Genomic DNA, 5,698 nt, shown 5'->3' with positions numbered 1-5,698 from the left:
TGTCACATTTTGGTAATTCTCATAACATTTCCATCTTTTTCATTGTTCTTATATTTGTTACAGTGATCTGTGTGCAGTGATCTCTGATGTTACTATTGTAGTTGTTTTGGGGCACCATGAACCACACCCTTGTAAGATGGTGAACTTAAGTGATAAATGTTGTTTATGTTTTGACTGCTCTAGCAACCAACCATTCCTCCTCATCTCTCTCCCTCTCCTCAAGCCTCCCTATTTCCTGAGACACAACAATACTGAAATTAGACCAATCCATGACTCTGCAATGACCTCTAAGCATTCAAGTGAAAGGAAGAGTCACACATCTCTCATTTTCAATCAAAAGCTAGAAATGATTAAGCATAGTGAGGAAGGCATATCAAAAGCCAACACATGTTAGCCAAGTTGTGAGTGCAAGGGAAAAGTTGTTGAAGGAAATAAAAAATGCTACTCCAGTGAACATACAAATGACAAGAAAGAAAAACAGTCTTATTGCTGATAGGGAGAAAGTCTGAGTGGTCTGGATAGATCAAACCAGGCACAACATTTTTCTAAACCAAAGCCTAATCCTGACCAAGGCCCCAACTCTCTTCAATTCTGTGAGGGCTGAAAGAGGTAAGGAAGCTTCAGAAGAAAAGCTGGAAGCTATCAGAGGTTTATTTGTGGAATTTAAGGAAAGAAGCTGTGTCCATCACATAAAAGTACATGAAGCAAGTGCTGATGTAGAAGCTGCAGCAAGTTCTCCGGAAGATCCAGCTAAGATAATTGAAGAAGGTGGCTACAATGAACAACAGATTTTCAATGTAGATGAAATAGCCCTCTACCAGAAAGAAGATGCCATCTTGTACTTTCATAGCTAGAGAAGAGAAATAAATGCCCAACTTCAGTTTCAAAGATCAGTCTGAATTTCTTGTTAGGAGCTAATGCAGCTGGTGATTTTAAGTTGAAGCTAATATTCATTTACCATTCCTAGGGCTCTTGAAAATTATGCAAAGAATTATGCAAAATCTACTCTGCTTATGCTCTATAAATGAAAGAATCTTAGATGACAGCACATCCATATACAACATGGTTTACTAAATATTTTAAGCCCATTGTTGAGACCTTCTGCTCAGAAGTAAAGATTCCTTTAAAAATACGACTGCTTGTTGACAATGCACCAAGAGCTCTAATGGAGATGGACAATGAGATTATGTTGTTTTCATGCCTACTAACACAACATCCATTCTGCAACCCATGGATCAAGTAGTAATTCTGACTTTCAAATCCTATTAATTAAGAAATACATTTCATAAAGCTATAGCTGCCATAGATAGTGATTCTCCCGATGGATCTGAGCAATATAAATTAAAAACCTCCTCGAAAGGATTCACCATTCTAGATGCCATTATGAACACTTGCAATTCATAGAAAGAGGTCAGAATACCAACATTAACAGTAGTTCAATAGAAGCTGGTCCTGAATCCCCCTGGATGACTTTGAAGAGCTCAAGAACTCAGTAGAAGAAGTAAATGCCGATGTGGTGGGAGTAGAAAGAGAACTAGAATTAAAAGTGGAGCCTAAAAGTGGGACTGAATTATTATAGTCTCATGATAAAACTTTAACAGATGAGGATTTGCTTCTTTTGAGTGAGAAAAGTGAGTGGTTCTTGAGATGGAATCTACCCCTGGTAAGGATGCTGTGAAGACTGTTGAAATGACAACAAAAGATTTCAAATATTATACTGATTTAGTGGGTAAAGCAGTAGCAGAGTTTGAAAAGATCAACTCCAGTTGTGAAATAAGTTCTCTTATGAATAAAATGCTATCAAATAGTATCACATGCTCCAAAGAAATTGTTCATGCATGGAAGAGTCAGTTGATGTGGCAAAACTGACTGTTGTCTTATTTTAAGAAATTGCCACAGTCACCTCGACCTTCAGCAGCCACTACCCTGATCAGTCAGCAGCCATCAATATTGAAGTAAGACCCTTCACCAGTGAAAAGATTTTGTATGACTCAATGAAAGCTCAGATGATGGTTAGCATTTTTAGCAATAAAGTATTTTTAATTAAGGTATGTACATTGTTTTTCTAAAACATAATGCTACCACACACTTAATAGACCATAAAATTGTGTAAACATATTTATGCACTGGGAAAACAAAAAATTCATCTGACTTACTTTATTGCAATATTCTAGTACCCAATATCTTAACATATTTAATTGTATGAAATGTAGGACATCTCTGCAGGACTTCATGGATTTAGCCTCCTATCCCAACCTTTCCACCATTTGTTTCAAGATAGGCCTAGATCACTGAAGACTTAATAGTTGGCAGAATTAACCTTTGTCCCATACTCCATGTGGACTCTCTGTCCACCAGCAATGAAATGAACAACATGAAATTGCATCCAGAGGTTGATTTACAGTGTCAATAAATTTGTTATCTCCAGGGAACTCCTGACTACAAAATCATTATCTAATTAAATTAAAGGGTGAGAGTACAAAAGCCTTCCTAATCCAGGTCACAATAATCCCAGCAATGAAGAGAACAATGGCAGTCCATTAACTATCTTACAAAGAAAAAAAACAAAACAAAACAAAAACAAAAACAAAAAAAGCCAAACCTTAGGTCATTGGCTGCTTTAATGAGATAGCCCTAAAGCCCTTAGTATATCTTAGTGGGCTTATAATTTTTGCTTCTTATTGTGGGAAAGATTTTATTTCCAAAACAACCCATTAAAATGTGAAAAATTAAATTTTCACCTGAAAAATTAATTTGAAAACAGTTTTTGTTGCTTATCACAATAGAAGGGACATTTCCTCAGATATGGAAATTCTGAAAGCCCTGTTTTAAAATGTTAATTTAGAAACTTAAGACCTAAATATTTAAGTATGTACATGAACATCAACTTACGTGCTTATAGTCTCTAAGCATGAAGTATATATACAAAAGAGATTGGTTCATGACTTATATTATAGGATCTTAAAAACACATAATATATTATTCTATTAAAAATTATAAACACAGTTTCCTTAAGGAAATCTATAGAAGTCTGATAAAGTATTCACAAAGAATAGACAAAATCAAAGTGAATTAATGCATTTAAAGGGAGGACTTTAGGGGCGCCTGGGTGGCTCAGTGGGTTAAAGCCTCTGCCTTCAGCTCAGGTCGTGATCCCAGGGTCCTGGGATCGAGCCCCACATCGGGCTCTCTGCTTGGCAGGGAGCTTGCTTCCCCCTCTCTCTCTCTGCCTGCCTCTCTGCCTACTTGTGATCTCTGTCAAATAAACAAATAAAATATTTTAAAAAATAATAAAGGGAGGACTTTAAATCATAATTTATTTAAAACTTAACACATGTAAAACTCTAATTCTTTTTAGAAATTTCATTTTAAAGCTTTGATACAACATTCTGATGGAAATAAAATAATACAAAGCCAAGGAACTTACAGTACCACTATGAACATAACACACAATTTTACTAGTATACACTGACAAAAGTTAAGAAAAACTTTTTAAATATATACCAAGATGATAACAGTTTACTTGTGAAAGCTGCCAAATAAATTTCTCTATAGTATTTGTTTTCAAAAACTTCTAGAGACATCAAGCAGAGAAAATCTTTTAAAATTAAACACAACACACATCTAAGAGCCATTTGTGATATATCAGTTATGGCCCTTAAAAGTAAAAAAGAGAGAGTATAGGATGACTTTGCCAGTTGTGCTAAAAGAATATGGTAAAATAATCCTAATTATCCTAATAATATTCATAGGGGTTATCACCAATAGTTACCTGGAATGTCTATATTTTCAGGAGAGATTTTCTGAAAAAGAAATGTGAATACATTACATTTCTAGAGTCGAACAGCTTCTAGCAACCAATTTTGTATAACAGGTTTAACCTATCCATGTTTGTATGTGATTTGGAAAGCATATAGACCCATTCCAAGTAGAATGAAGGATTTTTTTTTAATGCTTTTGGAAGAGTTTTCTTAGCGATAATTTTAATAGCTCAGAAAAGAGTAGTTACTGATTCTACTTACCTTCCCCAGGATCATCATAATCATAAGTCATTCACATGAGAAGTACCTAGAACAGTGCCTAGGACAAAAGAGATACTCAATAAATATGTTTTCCCCTCCTTGCTCACCCCTATTCTTTCCATACCACATGGTTTCCCTGTGGTGCTTCAGGAGCCCCAACCAGTGACAGAGCAAGAACAGGGGGAGGTCAAGCACACTAGCCATTGGCATAAGGAGGTTTGTTTTTATGTGCTTCACATACTGACATCCAGTTAAGAATTTGTTTGAATAAAGGGTCCTAACTGCACTACTAGGAGAATAAGATCAGCTTTGTCCTTCAGTAGTGAAATTCTGTCCCAAGCTTTCTCTTTCTAGGGTGATCTCATGTTCTCCCATAACTTCAAATGTCCTCTAGACCATGATGCCCAGAACACTATCCCAACTCAATGTCCCCAGTACCCAATCCTGTGAATCCTAAATATCTCTTGTTCTACTTCATTCTTACCACCACTGCTTTACTTCACGTCCAGATTATTTCTGTGTATATTAGTGGAATAGAGAATTTTCTTTAGCAGTGATATGTAGACTGTACTGGGAGGCAGAAGTCCAGACATGAGTTGCTGATCACTTAGATTGGAGGGTAGCAATGAGAAGGAAGGGCTGAGTTTGAAAGATACCGCACAGGGAGATCCAAAAGATTTGTTTACTGAGGAATTATGAGGGGGAAGAAAGAGAGCAAGAAAACAAGGTCACTTTCAAATTTCTAGATTAAGTAAATTAGAAAATGCCTGCAGAGAGTAGATTACAGAAGAAAGTAGAGTCATTAAAGAAGATATAGAAAATTGACTTGAAAATAGAAGAACCAGAATTTTATAGTCCTAAGAATTGAAATAGCAATAAGTATTGTTAAAAGTACCTATTTTATAATTTGTACATTTATCATCAATAATTTCATTAATCATTATTACTATTGTTGTTCTTACAAAGAAGCACATGGGGAAATGATCAATAACATCAATCATTTGTTGGAGATGGAGACAAAATGGAGACATGAATACATGAATAGAAAGACATAAATACAAAAAAAAAAAAATTCACTGGATTTGCCAATGAGACCATCAGTGACCCAGGAGAGGGGAATGGGAATGGAAGCCAGTCTACCAGGAACTGACATGAGTGGGTGATGAGAAATTCAGGCAGTAATAGATTTAAGAAGGGCAGCAGAGAAAGGAAGATTGGGAAAGGAAAATATTAGGATAAGATGACTGCTTAAAGGGATTATGAGCCATGTAAAGTTTGCAACCCTTTAGAAGAGAAAATAAAAAAGAACCATTCATTTTACAAAGCAAGAAATTTTGCCTCCAGTGTTTCCTTTATAAATAAGTCACAACAGGAGACAGCAGGCTTTTATATCCAAGAAGATACGTAGAGATCTCTGCACTAATGTGACATAGACCATATTCTTAGCTTTTGAAAAGCTGTCTCTGAGTCACTGGCCAAGAGGGCAAGGGTAGGGATATTGCAAAGATATCTACTGCCTTACTAAACAACACAAATAATGTCACAGTTCTCCTACATTTCAAGGTAATATTTTCCTCCATACTTTCAATTTAACATTTTAACATGTTTTTCAAAAAAATAGATTCTATATGAAGTTACGGGATGATAAAAAAAATTTAGAATATGACGCATATTTA

General features: G+C 35.5%; 1 pseudogene; it reads left to right on the top strand.

The window, feature by feature from the left end:
* The first annotated feature begins 280 nt into the window (after window positions 1–280).
* On the top strand, window positions 281–1,998 carry LOC111153628 (annotated as a pseudogene).
* The last annotated feature ends 3,700 nt before the right edge of the window (window positions 1,999–5,698 follow it).

This window comes from Enhydra lutris, unplaced genomic scaffold (genome assembly GCF_002288905.1).
Source record: "Enhydra lutris kenyoni isolate GAN:26980312 unplaced genomic scaffold, ASM228890v2 scaffoldscaffold3, whole genome shotgun sequence".
Classification (NCBI taxonomy): domain Eukaryota; kingdom Metazoa; phylum Chordata; class Mammalia; order Carnivora; family Mustelidae; genus Enhydra; species Enhydra lutris.
This window is presented reverse-complemented; position numbering and strand designations above follow the sequence as displayed.